This window comes from Ovis canadensis, chromosome 16 (assembly GCF_042477335.2).
Source record: "Ovis canadensis isolate MfBH-ARS-UI-01 breed Bighorn chromosome 16, ARS-UI_OviCan_v2, whole genome shotgun sequence".
In the NCBI taxonomy this organism is placed as follows: domain Eukaryota; kingdom Metazoa; phylum Chordata; class Mammalia; order Artiodactyla; family Bovidae; genus Ovis; species Ovis canadensis.
This window is the reverse complement of record NC_091260.1, coordinates 8940145-8960052: the sequence shown is the minus strand read 5'-3', so window position 1 is coordinate 8960052 and position 19908 is coordinate 8940145.

Below are 19908 nucleotides of genomic sequence, written 5' to 3'. Positions count from 1 at the left end.
GAAAGAATTCCCGGCGTTCCCGTCGCATCTCAAGAGGAGGCGCTCTCCACAGGAAAGGCGAGAGGAACTCCAGGGTCGTGACACCATTCCAAGAGTCCCCCAGATGTGTCAGTCCATTCCAGAGGAACCTGTTTTCCCTGCACTGCCTTGACATTCAAGCCGAGGATCGACTCCCGCCACGTGTGCACGTGGGACAGCCCTGTGGGAAAGCCTCGTGGGAAAGCCTCGTGGGAAAGACTCGAGGGAAAACCATAGATCCTTTGATCCACGCGGCGGACTGCGTGACACTGCTGCTACCGCTCTGGAGGAAAGCGCAAGTGCATGCCCGCATTCGAGACGAGGACTGACTCCCCTGGGGAGACTCCAGAAGTACCCCAAGATCCATGTCAGCACTGGAGAGGAATCCTCAGGTTCCGGCCCCGACTCCACACAAGGTCTTAGGCCCCGGCATGGACGGGAGAGGAATCCCGAGAGGCCCCCGAGGAACTCGCATGGGGACTGGCCTTTCCTGAGGCCACCAGAGCGGGTCCCTGAGGTCCCCATCGTAAGTCGAGAGCACCTGCCGCAACTCGAGAAAATCCAGGAGGTTTTGCCCTCCAGGCGAGATGAGGCCCATTTCCGCTGAGGCTTCTCGAGGCTAATCACGTCTAACCACTGGAACTTCCAAAGGGTCCTTCACACCCTTGCTGCAACTCTAGAAGTTCCCCGACATACCCGTCTCCACTCGAGAGGAAGCACGTGGGTCCCGCACACATCCAGGTGAGACCCGTTTCCATCTCCTAGCTCGAGATGAGGGATCCTTTCCCTGTTTCGTAGGGAAAGAATTCCCGGCGTTCCCGTCGCATCTCAAGAGGAGGCGCTCTCCACAGGAAAGGCGAGAGGAACTCCAGGGTCGTGCCACCATTCCAAGAGTCCCCCAGATGTGTCAGTCCATTCCAGAGGAACCTGTTTTCCCTGCACTGCCTTGACGTTCAAGCCGAGGATCGACTCCCACCACGTGTGCACGTGGGACAGCCCTGTGGGAAAGCCTCGTGGGAAAGCCTCGTGGGAAAAACTCGAGGGAAAACCATAGATCCTTTGATCCACGCGGCGGACTGCGTGACACTGCTGCTACCGCTCTGGAGGAAAGCGCAAGTGCATGCCCGCATTTGAGACGAGGACTGACTCCCCTGGGGAGACTCCAGAAGTACCCCAAGATCCATGTCAGCACTGGAGAGGAATCCTCAGGTTCCGGCCCCGACTCCACACAAGGTCTTAGGCCCCGGCATCGACGGGAGAGGAATCCCGAGAGGCCCCTGAGGAACTTGCATGGGGACTGGCCTTTCCTGAGGCCACCAGAGCGGGTCCCTGAGGTCCCCGTCGTAAGTCGAGAGCACCTGCCGCATCTCGAGAAAATCCAGGAGGTTTTGCCCTCCAGGCGATATGAGGCCCATTTCCTCTGAGGCTACTCGAGGCCCATCACATCTAACCACTGGAACTTCCAAAGGGTCCTTCACACCCTTGCTGCAACTCAAGAAGTTCCCCGACATACCCGTCCCCACTCGAGAGGAAGCACGTGGGGTCCCGCACACATCCAGGGGAGCCCCGTTTCCGCCTCCTAGCTCGAGAGGAGGGATCCTTTCCCTGTTTCGTAGGGAAAGAATTCCCGGCGTTCCCGTCGCATCTCAAGAGGAGGCGCTCTCCACAGGAAAGGCGAGAGGAACTCCAGGGTCGTGACACCATTCCAAGAGTCCCCCAGATGTGTCAGTCCATTCCAGAGGAACCTGTTTTCCCTGCACTGCCTTGACATTCAAGCCGAGGATCGAGTCCCACCACGTGTGCACGTGGGACAGCCCTGTGGGAAAGCCTCGTGGGAAAGCCTCGTGGGAAAGACTCGAGGGAAAACCATAGATCCTTTGATCCACGCGGCGGACTGCGTGACACTGCTGCTACCGCTCTGGAGGAAAGCGCAAGTGCATGCCCGCATTCGAGACGAGGACTGACTCCCCTGGGGAGACTCCAGAAGTACCCCAAGATCCATGTCAGCACTGGAGAGGAATCCTCAGGTTCCGGCCCCGACTCCACACAAGGTCTTAGGCCCCGGCATCGACGGGAGAGGAATCCCGAGAGGCCCCCGAGGAACTCGCATGGGGACTGGCCTTTCCTGAGGCCACCAGAGCGGGTCCCTGAGGTCCCCGTCGTAAGTCGAGAGCACCTGCCGCAACTCGAGAAAATCCAGGAGGTTTTGCCCTCCAGGCGAGATGAGGCCCATTTCCGCTGAGGCTTCTCGAGGCTAATCACGTCTAAACACTGGAACTTCCAAAGGGTCCTTCACACCCTTGCTGCAACTCTAGAAGTTCCCCGACATACCCGTCTCCACTCGAGAGGAAGCACGTGGGTCCCGCACACATCCAGGTGAGACCCGTTTCCGCCTCCTAGCTCGAGATGAGGGATCCTTTCCCTGTTTCGTAGGGAAAGAATTCCCGGCGTTCCCGTCGCATCTCAAGAGGAGGCGCTCTCCACAGGAAAGGCGAGAGGAACTCCAGGGTCGTGACACCATTCCAAGAGTCCCCCAGATGTGTCAGTCCATTCCAGAGGAACCTGTTTTCCCTGCACTGCCTTGACGTTCAAGCCGAGGATCGACTCCCACCACGTGTGCACGTGGGACAGCCCTGTGGGAAAGCCTCGTGGGAAAGCCTCGTGGGAAAGACTCGAGGGAAAACCATAGATCCTTTGATCCACGCGGCGGACTGCGTGACACTGCTGCTACCGCTCTGGAGGAAAGCGCAAGTGCATGCCCGCATTCGAGACGAGGACTGACTCCCCTGGGGAGACTCCAGAAGTACCCCAAGATCCATGTCAGCACTGGAGAGGAATCCTCAGGTTCCGGCCCCGACTCCACACAAGGTCTTAGGCCCCGGCATCGACGGGAGAGGAATCCCGAGAGGCCCCCGAGGAACTCGCATGGGGACTGGCCTTTCCTGAGGCCACCAGAGCGGGTCCCTGAGGTCCCTGTCGTAAGTCGAGAGCACCTGCCGCAACTCGAGAAAATCCAGGAGGTTTTGCCCTCCAGGCGAGATGAGGCCCATTTCCGCTGAGGCTTCTCGGGGCCAATCTCATCTAACCACTGGAACTTCCAAAGGATCGTTCACACCCTTGCTGCAACTCAAGTAGTTCCCCGACATACCCGTCTCCACTCGAGAGGAAGCACGTGGTGTCCCGCACACATCCAGGGGAGCCCCGTTTCCGCCTCCTAGCTCGAGATGAGGGATCCTTTCCCTGTTTCGTAGGGAAAGAATTCCCGTCGTTCCCGTCGCATCTCAAGAGGTGGCGCTCTCCACAGGAAATGCTAGAGGAACTCCAGGGTCGTGCCACCATTCCAAGAGACCCCCAGATGTGTCAGTCCATTCCAGAGGAATCTGTTTTCCCTGCACTGCCTTGACGTTCAAGCCGAGGATCGACTCCCACCACGTGTGCACGTGGGACAGCCCTGTGGGAAAGCCTCGTGGGAAAGCCTCGTGGGAAAGACTCGAGGGAAAACCATAGATCCTTTGATCCACGCGGCGGACTGCGTGACACTGCTGCTACCGCTCTGGAGGAAAGCGCAAGTGCATGCCCGCATTCGAGACGAGGACTGACTCCCCTGGGGAGACTCCAGAAGTACCCCAAGATCCATGTCAGCACTGGAGAGGAATCCTCAGGTTCCGGCCCCGACTCCACACAAGGTCTTAGGCCCCGGCATCGACGGGAGAGGAATCCCGAGACGCCCCCGAGGAACTCGCATGGGGACTGGCCTTTCCTGAGGACACCAGAGCAGGTCCCTGAGGTCCCCGTCGTAAGTCGAGGGCACCTGCCGCAACTCGAGAAAATCCAGGAGGTTTTGCCCTCCAGGCGAGATGAGGCCCATTTCCGCTGAGGCTTCTCGAGGCCAATCTCATCTAACCACTGGAACTTCCAAAGGATCGTTCACACCCTTGCTGCAACTCAAGTAGTTCCCCGACATACCCGTCTCCACTCGAGAGGAAGCACGAGGTGTCCCGCACACATCCAGGGGAGCCCCGTTTCCGCCTCCTAGCTCGAGATGAGGGATCCTTTCCCTGTTTCGTAGGGAAAGAATTCCCGGCGTTACCCTCGCATCTCAAGAGGAGGCGCTCTCCACAGGAAAGGCGAGAGGAACTGCAGGGTCGTGCCACCATTCCAATAGTCCCCCTGATGTGTCAGTCCATTCCAGAGGAACCTGTTTTCCCTGCACTGCCTTGACGTTCAAGCCGAGGATCGACTCCCACAACGTGTCCACGTGGGACAGCACTGTGGGAAAGCCTCGTGGGAAAGCCTCGTGGGAAAAACTCGAGGGAAAACCATACATCCTTTGATCCACGCGGCGGACTGCGTGACACTGCTGCTACCGCTCTGGAGGAAAGCGCAAGTGCATGCCCGCATTCGAGACGAGGACTGACTCCCCTGGGGAGACTCCAGAAGTACCCCAAGATCCATGTCAGCACTGGAGAGGAATCCTCAGGTTCCGGCCCCGACTCCACACAAGGTCTTAGGCCCCGGCATCGACTGGAGAGGAATCCAGAGAGGCCCCGAGGAACTCGCATGGGGACTGGCCTTTCCTGAGGCCACCAGAGCGGGTCCCTGAGGTCCCCGTCGTAAGTCGAGAGCACCTGCCGCAACTCGAGAAAATCCAGGAGGTTTTGCCCTCCAGGCGAGGTGAGGCCCATTTCCTCTGAGGCTTCTCGAGGCCAATCACATCTAACCACTGGAACTTCCAAAGGGTCCTTCACACCATTGCTGCAACTCAAGAAGTTCCCCGACATACCCATCTCCACTTGAGAGGAAGCACGTGGTGTCCCGCACACATCCAGGGGAGCCCTGTTTCCGCCTCCTAGCTCGAGATGAGGGATCCTTTCCCTGTTTCATAGGGAAAGAATTCCCGGCGTTCCCGTCGCATCTCAAGAGGAGGCGCTCTCCACAGGAAAGGCGAGAGGAACTCCAGGGTCGTGCCACCATTCCAAGAGTCCCCCAGATGTGTCAGTCCATTCCAGAGGAACCTGTTTTCCCTGCACTGCCTTGACGTTCAAGCCGAGAATCGACTCCCACCACGTGTGCACGTGGGACAGCACTGTGGGAAAGCCTCCTGGGAACGCCTCGTGGGAAAGACTCGAGGGAAAACCATAGATCCTTTGATCCACGCGGCGGACTGCGTGACACTGCTGCTACCGCTCTGGAGGAAAGCGCAAGTGCATGCCCGCATTCGAGACGAGGACTGACTCCCCTGGGGAGACTCCAGAAGTACCCCAAGATCCATGTCAGCACTGGAGAGGAATCCTCAAGTTCCGGCCCCGACTCCACACAAGGTCTTAGGCCCCGGCATCGACGGGAGAGGAATCCCGAGACGCCCCCGAGGAACTCGCATGGGGACTGGCCTTTCCTGAGGCCACCAGAGCGGGTCCCTGAGGTCCCCGTCGTAAGTCGAGAGCACCTGCCTCAACTCGAGAAAATCCAGGAGGTTTTGCCCTCCAGGCGAGATGAGGCCCATTTCCGCTGAGGCTTCTCGAGGCCAATCACATCTAACCACTGGAACTTCCAAAGGGTCCTTCACACCATTGCTGCAACTCAAGAAGTTCCCCGACATACCCGTCTCCACTCGAGAGGAAGCACGTGGGGTCCCGCACACATCCAGGGGAGCCCCGTTTCCGCCTCCTAGCTCGAGATGAGGGATCCTTTCCCTGTTTCGTAGGGAAAGAATTCCCGGCGTTCCCGTCGCATCTCAAGAGGAGGCGCTCTCCACAGGAAAGGCGAGAGGAACTCCAGGGTCGTGCCACCATTCCAAGAGTCCCCCAGATGTGTCAGTCCATTCCAGAGGAACCTGTTTTCCCTGCACTGCCTTGACGTTCAAGCCGAGGATCGACTCCCACCACGTGTGCACGTGGGACAGCCCTGTGGGAAAGCCTCGTGGGAAAGCCTCTTGGGAAAAACTCGAGGGAAAACCATAGATCCTTTGATCCACGCGGCGGACTGCGTGACACTGCTGCTACCGCTCTGGAGGAAAGCGCAAGTGCATGCCCGCATTTGAGACGAGGACTGACTCCCCTGGGGAGACTCCAGAAGTACCCCAAGATCCATGTCAGCACTGGAGAGGAATCCTCAGGTTCCGGCCCCGACTCCACACAAGGTCTTAGGCCCCGGCATCGACGGGAGAGGAATCCCGAGAGGCCCCTGAGGAACTCGCATGGGGACTGGCCTTTCCTGAGGCCACCAGAGCGGGTCCCTGAGGTCCCCGTCGTAAGTCGAGAGCACCTGCCGCATCTCGAGAAAATCCAGGAGGTTTTGCCCTCCAGGCGATATGAGGCCCATTTCCTCTGAGGCTACTCGAGGCCAATCACATCTAACCACTGGAACTTCCAAAGGGTCCTTCACACCCTTGCTGCAACTCAAGAAGTTCCCCGACATCCCCGTCCCCACTCGAGAGGAAGCACGTGGGGTCCCGCACACATCCAGGGGAGCCCCGTTTCCGCCTCCTAGCTCGAGAGGAGGGATCCTTTCCCTGTTTCGTAGGGAAAGAATTCCCGGCGTTCCCGTCGCATCTCAAGAGGAGGCGCTCTCCACAGGAAAGGCGAGAGGAACTCCAGGGTCGTGCCACCATTCCAAGAGTCCCCCAGATGTGTCAGTCCATTCCAGAGGAACCTGTTTTCCCTGCACTGCCTTGACGTTCAAGCCGAGGATCGACTCTTACCACGTGTGCACGTGGGACAGCCCTGTGGGAAAGCCTCGTGGGAAAGCCTCGTGGGAAAGACTCGAGGGAAAACCATAGATCCTTTGATCCACGCGGCGGACTGCGTGACACTGCTGCTACCGCTCTGGAGGAAAGCGCAAGTGCATGCCCTCATTCGAGACGAGGACTGACTCCCCTGGGGAGACTCCAGAAGTACCCCAAGATCCATGTCAGCACTGGAGAGGAATCCTCAAGTTCCGGCCCCGACTCCACACAAGGTCTTAGGCCCCGGCATCGACGGGAGAGGAATCCCGAGACGCCCCCGAGGAACTCGCATGGGGACTGGCCTTTCCTGAGGCCACCAGAGCGGGTCCCTGAGGTCCCCGTCGTAAGTCGAGAGCACCTGCCTCAACTCGAGAAAATCCAGGAGGTTTTGCCCTCCAGGCGAGATGAGGCCCATTTCCGCTGAGGCTTCTCGAGGCCAATCACATCTAACCACTGGAACTTCCAAAGGGTCCTTCACACCATTGCTGCAACTCAAGTAGTTCCCCGACATACCCGTCTCCACTCGAGAGGAAGCACGTGGGGTCCCGCACACATCCAGGGGAGCCCCGTTTCCGCCTCCTAGCTCGAGATGAGGGATCCTTTCCCTGTTTCGTAGGGAAAGAATTCCCGGCGTTCCCGTCGCATCTCAAGAGGAGGCGCTCTCCACAGGAAAGGCGAGAGGAACTCCAGGGTCGTGCCACCATTCCAAGAGTCCCCCAGATGTGTCAGTCCATTCCAGAGGAACCTGTTTTCCCTGCACTGCCTTGACGTTCAAGCCGAGGATCGACTCCCACCACGTGTGCACGTGGGACAGCCCTGTGGGAAAGCCTCGTGGGATAGCCTCGTGGGAAAAACTCGAGGGAAAACCATAGATCCTTTGATCCACGCGGCGGACTGCGTGACACTGCTGCTACCGCTCTGGAGGAAAGCGCAAGTGCATGCCCGCATTCGAGACGAGGACTGACTCCCCTGGGGAGACTCCAGAAGTACCCCAAGATCCATGTCAGCACTGGAGAGGAATCCTCAGGTTCCGGCCCCGACTCCACACAAGGTCTTAGGCCCTGGCATGGACGGGAGAGGAATCCCGAGAGGCCCCCGAGGAACTCGCATGGGGACTGGCCTTTCCTGAGGCCACCAGAGCGGGTCCCTGAGGTCCCCGTCGTAAGTCGAGAGCACCTGCCGCAACTCGAGAAAATCCAGGAGGTTTTGCCCTCCAGGCGAGATGAGGCCCATTTCCTCTGAGGCTACTCGAGGCCAATCACATCTAACCACTGGAACTTCCAAAGGGTCCTTCACACCCTTGCTGCAACTCAAGAAGTTCCCCGACATACCCGTCTCCACTCGAGAGGAAGCACGTGGGGTCCCGAACACATCCAGGGGAGCCCCGTTTCCGCCTCCTAGCTCGAGATGAGGGATCCTTTCCCTGTTTCGTAGGGAAAGAATTCCCGGCGTTTCCGTCGCATCTCAAGAGGAGGCGCTCTCCACAGGAAAGGCGAGAGGAACTCCAGGGTCGTGACACCATTCCAAGAGTCCCCCAGATGTGTCAGTCCATTCCACAGGAACCTGTTTTCCCTGCACTGCCTTGACATTCAAGCCGAGGATCGACTCCAACCACGTGTGCACGTGGGACAGCCCTGTGGGAAAGCCTCGTGGGAAAGCCTCGTGGGGAAGACTCGAGGGAAAACCATAGATCCTTTGATCCACGCGGCGGACTGCGTGACACTGCTGCTACCGCTCTGGAGGAAAGAGCAAGTGCATGCCCGCATTCGAGACGAGGACTGACTCCCCTGGGGAGACTCCAGAAGTACCCCAAGATCCATGTCAGCACTGGAGAGGAATCCTCAGGTTCCGGCCCCGACTCCACACAAGGTCTTAGGCCCCGGCATCGACGGGAGAGGAATCCCGAGAGGCCCCCGAGGAACTCGCATGGGGACTGGCCTTTCCTGAGGCCACCAGAGCGGGTCCCTGAGGTCCCCGTCGTAAGTCGAGAGCACCTGCCGCAACTCGAGAAAATCCAGGAGGTTTTGCCCTCCAGGCGAGATGAGGCCCATTTCCGCTGAGGCTTCTCGAGGACAATCACATCTAACCACTGGAACTTCCAAAGGGTCCTTCACACCCTTGCTGCAACTCAAGAAGTTCCCCGACATACCCGTCTCCACTCGAGAGGAAGCACGTGGGGTCCCGCACACATCCAGGGGAGCCCCGTTTCCGCCTCCTAGCTCGAGAGGAGGGATCCTTTCCCTGTTTCGTAGGGAAAGAATTCCCGGCGTTCCCGTCGCATCTCAAGAGGAGGCGCTCTCCACAGGAAAGGCGAGAGGAACTCCAGGGTCGTGACACCATTCCAAGAGTCCCCCAGATGTGTCAGTCCATTCCAGAGGAACCTGTTTTCCCTGCACTGCCTTGACATTCAAGCCGAGGATCGACTCCCACCACGTGTGCACGTGGGACAGCCCTGTGGGAAAGCCTCGTGGGAAAGCCTCGTGGGAACGACTCGATGGAAAACCATAGATCCTTTGATCCACGCGGCGGACTGCGTGACACTGCTGCTACCGCTCTGGAGGAAAGCGCAAGTGCATGCCCGCATTCGAGACGAGGACTGACTCCCCTGGGGAGACTCCAGAAGTACCCCAAGATCCATGTCAGCACTGGAGAGGAATCCTCAGGTTCCGGCCCCGACTCCACACAAGGTCTTAGGCCCCGGCATAGACGGGAGAGGAATCCCGAGAGGCCCCCGAGGAACTCGCATGGGGACTGGCCTTTCCTGAGGCCACCAGAGCGGGTCCCTGAGGTCCCTGTCGTAAGTCGAGAGCACCTGCCGCAACTCGAGAAAATCCAGGAGGTTTTGCCCTCCAGGCGAGATGAGGCCCATTTCCGCTGAGGCTTCTCGAGGCCAATCTCATCTAACCACTGGAACTTCCAAAGGATCGTTCACACCCTTGCTGCAACTCAAGTAGTTCCCCGACATACCCGTCTCCACTCGAGAGGAAGCACGTGGTGTCCCGCACACATCCAGGGGAGCCCCGTTTCCGCCTCCTAGCTCGAGATGAGGGATCCTTTCCCTGTTTCGTAGGGAAAGAATTCCCGTCGTTCCCGTCGCATCTCAAGAGGTGGCGCTCTCCACAGGAAATGCTAGAGGAACTCCAGGGTCGTGCCACCATTCCAAGAGACCCCCAGATGTGTCAGTCCATTCCAGAGGAATCTGTTTTCCCTGCACTGCCTTGACGTTCAAGCCGAGGATCGACTCCCACCACGTGTGCACGTGGGACAGCCCTGTGGGAAAGCCTCGTGGGAAAGCCTCGTGGGAAAGACTCGAGGGAAAAACATAGATCCTTTGATCCACGCGGCGGACTGCGTGACACTGCTGCTACCGCTCTGGAGGAAAGCGCAAGTGCATGCCCGCATTCGAGACGAGGACTGACTCCCCTGGGGAGACTCCAGAAGTACCCCAAGATCCATGTCAGCACTGGAGAGGAATCCTCAGGTTCCGGCCCCGACTCCACACAAGGTCTTAGGCCCCGGCATCGTCGGGAGAGGAATCCCGAGACGCCCCCGAGGAACTCGCATGGGGACTGGCCTTTCCTGAGGACACCAGAGCAGATCCCTGAGGTCCCCGTCGTAAGTCGAGGGCACCTGTCGCAACTCGAGAAAATCCAGGAGGTTTTGCCCTCCAGGCGAGATGAGGCCCATTTCCGCTGAGGCTTCTCGAGGCCAATCTCATCTAACCACTGGAACTTCCAAAGGATCGTTCACACCCTTGCTGCAACTCAAGTAGTTCCCCGACATACCCGTCTCCACTCGAGAGGAAGCACGTGGTGTCCCGCACACATCCAGGGGAGCCCCGTTTCCGCCTCCTAGCTCGAGATGAGGGATCCTTTCCCTGTTTCGTAGGGAAAGAATTCCCGGCGTTCCCCTCGCATCTCAAGAGGAGGCGCTCTCCACAGGAAAGGCGAGAGGAACTCCAGGGTCGTGCCACCATTCCAATAGTCCCCCTGATGTGTCAGTCCATTCCAGAGGAACCTGTTTTCCCTGCACTGCTTGACGTTCAAGCCGAGGATCGACTCCCACAACGTGTCCACGTGGGACAGCACTGTGGGAAAGCCTCGTGGGAAAGCCTCGTGGGAAAAACTCGAGGGAAAACCATACATCCTTTGATCCACGCGGCGTGCTGCGTGACACTGCTGCTACCGCTCTGGAGGAAAGCGCAAGTGCATGCCCGCATTCGAGACGAGGACTGACTCCCCTGGGGAGACTCCAGAAGTACCCCAAGATCCATGTCAGCACTGGAGAGGAATCCTCAGGTTCCGGCCCCGACTCCACACAAGGTCTTAGGCACCGGCATCGACTGGAGAGGAATCCAGAGAGGCCCCCGAGGAACTCGCATGGGGACTGGCCTTTCCTGAGGCCACCAGAGCGGGTCCCTGAGGTCCCCGTCGTAAGTCGAGAGTACCTGCCGCAACTCGAGAAAATCCAGGAGGTTTTGCCCTCCAGGCGAGGTGAGGCCCATTTCCTCTGAGGCTTCTCGAGGCCAATCACATCTAACCACTGGAACTTCCAAAGGGTCCTTCACACCATTGCTGCAACTCAAGAAGTTCCCCGACATACCCATCTCCACTTGAGAGGAAGCACGTGGTGTCCCGCACACATCCAGGGGAGCCCCGTTTCCGCCTCCTAGCTCGAGATGAGGGATCCTTTCCCTGTTTCATAGGGAAAGAATTCCCGGCGTTCCCGTCGCATCTCAAGAGGAGGCGCTCTCCACAGGAAAGGCGAGAGGAACTCCAGGGTCGTGCCACCATTCCAAGAGTCCCCCAGATGTGTCAGTCCATTCCAGAGGAACCTGTTTTCCCTGCACTGCCTTGACGTTCAAGCCGAGAATCGATTCCCACCACGTGTGCACGTGGGACAGCCCTGTGGGAAAGCCTCCTGGGAACGCCTCGTGGGAGAGACTCGAGGGAAAACCATAGATCCTTTGATCCACGCGGCGGACTGCGTGACACTGCTGCTACCGCTCTGGAGGACAGCGCAAGTGCATGCCCGCATTCGAGACGAGGACTGACTCCCCTGGGGAGACTCCAGAAGTACCCCAAGATCCATGTCAGCACTGGAGAGGAATCCTCAAGTTCCGGCCCCGACTCCACACAAGGTCTTAGGCCCCGGCATCGACGGGAGAGGAATCCCGAGACGCCCCCGAGGAACTCGCATGGGGACTGGCCTTTCCTGAGGCCACCAGAGCGGGTCCCTGAGGTCCCCGTCGTAAGTCGAGAGCACCTGCCTCAACTCGAGAAAATCCAGGAGGTTTTGCCCTCCAGGCGAGATGAGGCCCATTTCCGCTGAGGCTTCTCGAGGCCAATCACATCTAACCACTGGAACTTCCAAAGGGTCCTTCACACCCTTGCTGCAACTCAAGAAGTTCCCCGACATACCCGTCTCCACTCGAGAGGAAGCACGTGGGGTCCCGCACACATCCAGGGGAGCCCCGTTTCCGCCTCCTAGCTCGAGATGAGGGATCCTTTCCCTGTTTCGTAGGGAAAGAATTCCCGGCGTTCCCGTCGCATCTCAAGAGGAGGCGCTCTCCACAGGAAAGGCGAGAGGAACTCCAGGGTCGTGCCACCATTCCAAGAGTCCCCCAGATGTGTCAGTCCATTCCAGAGGAACCTGTTTTCCCTGCACTGCCTTGACGTTCAAGCCGAGGATCGACTCCCACCACGTGTGCACGTGGGACAGCCCTGTGGGAAAGCCTCGTGGGAACGACTCGAGGGAAAACCATAGATCCTTTGATCCACGCGGCGGACTGCGTGACACTGCTGCTACCGCTCTGGAGGAAAGCGCAAGTGCATGCCCGCATTCGAGACGAGGACTGACTCCCCTGGGGAGACTCCAGAAGTACCCCAAGATCCATGTCAGCACTGGAGAGGAATCCTCAGGTTCCGGCCCCGACTCCACACAAGGTCTTAGGCCCCGGCATCGACGGGAGAGGAATCCCGAGAGGCCCCCGAGGAACTCGCATGGGGACTGGCCTTTCCTGAGGCCACCAGAGCGGGTCCCTGAGGTCCCGGTCGTAAGTCGAGAGCACCTGCCGCAACTCGAGAAAATCCAGGAGGTTTTGCCCTCCAGGCGAGATGAGGCCCATTTCCGTTGAGGCTTCTCGAGGCCAATCACGTGTAACCACTGGAACTTCCAAAGGGTCCTTCACACCATTGCTGCAACTCAAGAAGTTCCCCGACATACCCGTCTGCACTCGACAGGAAGCACGTGGTGTCCCGCACACATCCAGGGCAGCCCCGTTTCCGCCTCCTAGCTCGAGATGAGGGATCCTTTCCCTGTTTCGTAGGGAAAGAATTCCCGGCGTTCCCGTTGCATCTCAAGAGGAGGCGCTCTCCACAGGAAAGGCGAGAGGAACTCCAGGGTCATGCCACCATTCCAAGAGTCCCCCAGATGTGTCAGTCCATTCCAGAGGAACCTGTTTTCCCTGCACTGCCTTGACGTTCAAGCCGAGGATCGACTCCCACCACGTGTGCACGTGGGACAGCCCTGTGGGAAAGCCTCGTGGGAAAGCCTCGTGGGAACGACTCGAGGGAAAACCATCGATCCTTTGATCCACGCGGCGGACTGCGTGACACTGCTGCTACCGCTCTGGAGGAAAGCGCAAGTGCATGCCCGCATTCGAGACGAGGACTGACTCCCCTGGGGAGACTCCAGAAGTACCCCAAGATCCATGTCAGCACTGGAGAGGAATCCTCAGGTTCCGGCCCCGACTCCACACAAGGTCTTAGGCCCCGGCATCGACGGGAGAGGAATCCCGAGAGGCCCCCGAGGAACTCGCATGGGGACTGGCCTTTCCTGAGGCCACCAGAGCGGGTCACTGAGGTCCCCGTCGTAAGTCGAGAGCACCTGCCGCAACTCGAGAAAATCCAGGAGCTTTTGCCCTCCAGGCGAGATGAGGCCCATTTCCGCTGAGGCTTCTCGAGGCTAATCACGTCTAACCACTGGAACTTCCAAAGGGTCCTTCACACCCTTGCTGCAACTCTAGAAGTTCCCCGACATACCCGTCTCCACTCGAGAGGAAGCACGTGGGTCCCGCACACATCCAGGGGAGACGCGTTTCAGCCTCCTAGCTCGAGATGAGGGATCCTTTCCCTGTTTCGTAGGGAAAGAATTCCCGGCGTTCCCGTCGCATCTCAAGAGGAGGCGCTCTCCACAGGAAAGGCGAGAGGAACTCCAGGGTCGTGCCACCATTCCAAGAGTCCCCCAGATGTGTCAGTCCATTCCAGAGGAACCTGTTTTCCCTGCACTGCCTTGACGTTCAAGCCGAGGATCGACTCCCACCACGTGTGCACGTGGGACAGCCCTGTGGGAAAGCCTCGTGGGAAAGCCTCGTGGGAAAGACTCGAGGGAAAACCATAGATCCTTTGATCCACGCGGCGGACTGCGTGACACTGCTGCTACCGCTCTGGAGGAAAGCGCAAGTGCATGCCCGCATTCGAGACGAGGACTGACTCCCCTGGGGAGACTCCAGAAGTACCCCAAGATCCATGTCAGCACTGGAGAGGAATCCTCAGGTTCCGGCCCCGACTCCACACAAGGTCTTAGGCCCCGGCATCGACGGGAGAGGAATCCCGAGAGGCCCCCGAGGAACTCGCATGGGGACTGGCCTTTCCTGAGGCCACCAGAGCGGGTCCCCGAGGTCCCCGTCGTAAGTCGAGAGCACCTGCCGCAACTCGAGAAAATCCAGGAGGTTTTGCCCTTCAGGCGAGATGAGGCCCATTTCCGCTGAGGCTTCTCGAGGACAATCACATCTAACCACTGGAACTTCCAAAGGGTCCTTCACACCCTTGCTGCAACTCAAGAAGTTCCCCGACATACCCATCTCCACTCGAGAGGAAGCACGTGGTGTCCCGCACATATCCAGGGGAGCCCCGTTTCCGCCTCCTAGCTCGAGATGAGGGATCCTTTCCCTGTTTCGTAGGGAAAGATTTCCCGGCGTTCCCGTCGCATCTCAAGAGGAGGCGCTCTCCACAGGAAAGGCGAGAGGAACTCCAGGGTCGTGCCACCATTCCAAGAATCCCCCAGATGTGTCAGTCCATTCCAGAGGAACCTGTTTTCCCTGCACTGCCTTGACGTTCAAGCCGAGGATCGACTCCCACCACGTGTGCACGTGGGACAGCCCTGTGGGAAAGCCTCGTGGGAAAGCCTCGTGGGAAAGACTCGAGGGAAAACCATAGATCCTTTGATCCACGCGGCGGACTGCGTGACACTGCTGCTACCGCTCTGGAGGAAAGCGCAAGTGCATGCCCGCATTCGAGACGAGGACTGACTCCCCTGGGGAGACTCCAGAAGTACCCCAAGATCCATGTCAGCACTGGAGAGGAATCCTCAGGTTCCGGCCCCGACTCCACACAAGGTCTTAGGACCCGGCATCGACGGGAGAGGAATCCCGAGAGGCCCCCGAGGAACTCGCATGTGGACTGGCCTTTCCTGAGGCCACCAGAGCGGGTCCCCGAGGTCCCCGTCGTAAGTCCAGAGCACCTACCGCAACTCGAGAAAATCCAGGAGGTTTTGACCTTCAGGAGAGATGAGGCCCATTTCCGCTGAGGCTTCTCGAGGCTAATCACATCTAACCACTGGAACTTCCAAAGGGTCCTTCACACCCTTACTGCAACTCAAGAAGTTCCCCGACATACCCGTCTCCACTCGAGAGGAAGCACGAGGGTCCCGCACACATCCAGGGGAGACCCGTTTCCGCCTCCTAGCTCGAGATGAGGGATCCTTTCCCTGTTTCGTAGGGAAAGAATTCCCGGCGTTCCCGTTGCATCTCAAGAGGAGCCGCTCTCCACAGGAAAGGCAAGAGGAACTCCAGGGTCGTGCCACCATTCCAAGAGTCCCCCAGATGTGTCAGTCCATTCCAGAGGAACCTGTTTTCCCTGCACTGCCTTGACGTTCAAGCCGAGGATCGACTCCCACCACGTGTGCACGTGGGACAGCCCTGTGGGAAAGCCTCGTGGGAAAGCCTCGTGGGAAAGACTCGAGGGAAAACCATAGATCCTTTGATCCACGCGGCGGACTGCGTGACACTGCTGCTACCGCTCTGGAGGAAAGCGCAAGTGCATGCCCGCATTCGAGACGAGGACTGACTCCCCTGGGAGACTCCAGAAGTACCCCAAGATCCATGTCAGCACTAGAGAGGAATCCTCATGTTCCGGCCCCGACTCCACACAAGGTCTTAGGCCCCGGCATCGACGGGAGAAGAATGCCGAGAGGCCCCCGAGGAACTCGCATGGGGACTGGCCTTTCCTGAGGCCACCAGGGCGGGTCCCTGAGGTCCCCATCGTAAGTCGAGAGCACCTGCCGCAACTCGAGAAAATCCAGGAGGTTTTGCCCTCCAGGAGAGATGAGGCCCATTTCCGCTGAGGCTTGTCGAGGCCAATCACATCTAACCACTGGAACTTCCAAAGGGTCCTTACACCCTTGCTGCAACTCAAGCAGTTCCGCGACATACCCGTCTCCACTCGAGAGGAAGCACGTGGGGTCCCGCACACATCCAGGGGAGCCCCGTTTCCGCCTCCTAGCTCGAGATGAGGGATCCTTTCCCTGTTTCGTAGGGAAAGAATTCCCGGCGTTCCCGTCGCATCTCAAGAGGAGGCGCTCTCCACAGGAAAGGCGAGAGGAACTCCAGGGTCGTGCCACCATTCCAAGAGTCCCCCAGATGTGTCAGTCCATTCCAGAGGAACCTGTTTTCCCTGCACTGCCTTGACGTTCAAGCCGAGGATCGACTCCCACCACGTGTGCACGTGGGACAGCCCTGTGGGAAAGCCTCGTGGGAACGACTCGAGGGAAAACCATAGATCCTTTGATCCACGCGGCGGACTGCGTGACACTGCTGCTACCGCTCTGGAGGAAAGCGCAAGTGCATGCCCGCATTCGAGACGAGGACTGACTCCCCTGGGGAGACTCCAGAAGTACCCCAAGATCCATGTCAGCACTGGAGAGGAATCCTCAGGTTCCGGCCCCGACTCCACACAAGGTCTTAGGCCCCGGCATCGAAGGGAGAGGAATCCCGAGAGGCCCCCGAGGAACTCGCATGGGGACTGGCCTTTCCTGAGGCCACCAGAGCGGGTCCCTGAGGTCCCCGTCGTAAGTCGAGAGCACCTGCCGCAACTCGAGAAAATCCAGGAGGTTTTGCCCTCCAGGCGAGATGAGGCCCATTTCCGTTGAGGCTTCTCGAGGCCAATCACGTCTAACCACTGGAACTTCCAAAGGGTCCTTCACACCATTGCTGCAACTCAAGAAGTTCCCCGACATACCCGTCTGCACTCGACAGGAAGCACGTGGTGTCCCGCACACATCCAGGGGAGCCCCGTTTCCGCCTCCTAGCTCGAGATGAGGGATCCTTTCCCTGTTTCGTAGGGAAAGAATTCCCGGCGTTCCCGTTGCATCTCAAGAGGAGGCGCTCTCCACAGGAAAGGCGAGAGGAACTCCAGGGTCATGCCACCATTCCAAGAGTCCCCCAGATGTGTCAGTCCATTCCAGAGGAACCTGTTTTCCCTGCACTGCCTTGACGTTCAAGCCGAGGATCGACTCCCACCACGTGTGCACGTGGGACAGCCCTGTGGGAAAGCCTCGTGGGAAAGCCTCGTGGGAACGACTCGAGGGAAAACCATCGATCCTTTGATCCACGCGGCGGACTGCGTGACACTGCTGCTACCGCTCTGGAGGAAAGCGCAAGTGCATGCCCGCATTCGAGACGAGGACTGACTCCCCTGGGGAGACTCCAGAAGTACCCCAAGATCCATGTCAGCACTGGAGAGGAATCCTCAGGTTCCGGCCCCGACTCCACACAAGGTCTTAGGCCCCGGCATCGACGGGAGAGGAATCCCGAGAGGCCCCCGAGGAACTCGCATGGGGACTGGCCTTTCCTGAGGCCACCAGAGCGGGTCCCTGAGGTCCCCGTCGTAAGTCGAGAGCACCTGCCGCAACGCGAGAAAATCCAGGAGGTTTTGCCCTCCAGGCGAGATGAGGCCCATTTCCGCTGAGGCTTCTCGAGGCTAATCACGTCTAACCACTGGAACTTCCAAAGGGTCCTTCAAACCCTTGCTGCAACTCTAGAAGTTCCCCGACATACCCGTCTCCACTCGAGAGGAAGCACGTGGGTCCCGCACACATCCAGGGGAGACGCGTTTCCGCCTCCTAGCTCGAGATGAGGGATCCTTTCCCTGTTTCGTAGGGAAAGAATTCCCGGCGTTCCCGTCGCATCTCAAGAGGAGGCGCTCTCCACAGGAAAGGCGAGAGGAACTCCAGGGTCGTGCCACCATTCCAAGAGTCCCCCAGATGTGTCAGTCCATTCCAGAGGAACCTGTTTTCCCTGCACTGCCTTGACGTTCAAGCCGAGGATCGACTCCCACCACGTGTGCACGTGGGACAGCCCTGTGGGAAAGCCTCGTGGGAAAGCCTCGTGGGAAAGACTCGAGGGAAAACCATAGATCCTTTGATCCACGCGGCGGACTGCGTGACACTGCTGCTACCGCTCTGGAGGAAAGCGCAAGTGCATGCCCGCATTCGAGACGAGGACTGACTCCCCTGGGGAGACTCCAGAAGTACCCCAAGATCCATGTCAGCACTGGAGAGGAATCCTCAGGTTCCGGCCCCGACTCCACACAAGGTCTTAGGCCCCGGCATCGACGGGAGAGGAATCCCGAGAGGCCCCCGAGGAACTCGCATGGGGACTGGCCTTTCCTGAGGCCACCAGAGCGGGTCCCTGAGGTCCCCGTCGTAAGTCGAGAGCACCTGCCGCAACTCGAGAAAATCCAGGAGGTTTTGCCCTCCAGGCGAGATGAGGCCCATTTCCGCTGAGGCTTCTCGAGGACAATCATATCTAACCACTGGAACTTCCAAAGGGTCCTTCACACCCTTGCTGCAACTCAAGAAGTTCCCCGACATACCCATCTCCACTCGAGAGGAAGCACGTGGTGTCCCGCACACATCCAGGGGAGCCCCGTTTCCGCCTCCTAGCTCGAGATGAGGGATCCTTTCCCTGTTTCGTAGGGAAAGAATTCCCGGCGTTCCCGTTGCATCTCAAGAGGAGCCGCTCTCCACAGGAAAGGCAAGAGGAACTCCAGGGTCGTGCCACCATTCCAAGAGTCCCCCAGATGTGTCAGTCCATTCCAGAGGAACCTGTTTTCCCTGCACTGCCTTGACGTTCAAGCCGAGGATCGACTCCCACCACGTGTGCACGTGGGACAGCCCTGTGGGAAAGCCTCGTGGGAAAGCCTCGTGGGAAAGACTCGAGGGAAAACCATAGATCCTTTGATCCACGCGGCAGACTGCGTGACACTGCTGCTACCGCTCTGGAGGAAAGCGCAAGTGCATGCCCGCATTCGAGACGAGGACTGACTCCCCTGGGAGACTCCAGAAGTACCCCAAGATCCATGTCAGCACTAGAGAGGAATCCTCAGGTTCCGGCCCCGACTCCACACAAGGTCTTAGGCCCCGGCATCGACGGGAGAAGAATGCCGAGAGGCCCCCGAGGAACTCGCATGGGGATTGGCCTTTCCTGAGGCCACCAGGGCGGGTCCCTGAGGTCCCCATCGTAAGTCGAGAGCACCTGCCGCAACTCGAGAAAATCCAGGAGGTTTTGCCCTCCAGGAGAGATGAGGCCCATTTCCTCTGAGGCTTGTCGAGGCTAATCACATCTAACCACTGGAACTTCCAAAGGGTCCTTACACCCTTGCTGCAACTCAAGCAGTTCCGCGACATACCCGTCTCCACTCGAGAGGAAGCACGTGGGGTCCCGCACACATCCAGGGGAGCCCCGTTTCCGCCTCCTAGCTCGAGATGAGGGATCCTTTCCCTGTTTCGTAGGGAAAGAATTCCCGGCGTTCCCGTCGCATCTCAAGAGGAGGCGCTCTCCACAGGAAAGGCGATAGGAACTCCAGGGTCGTGCCACCATTCCAAGAGTCCCCCAGATGTGTCAGTCCATTCCAGAGGAACCTGTTTTCCCTGCACTGCCTTCACGTTCAAGACGAGGATCGACTCCCACCACGTGTGCACGTGGGACAGCCCTGTGGGAAAGCCTCGTGGGAAAGCCTCGTGGGAAAGATTCGAGGGAAAACCATAGATCCTTTGATCCACGCGGCGGACTGCGTGACACTGCTGCTACCGCTCTGGAGGAAAGC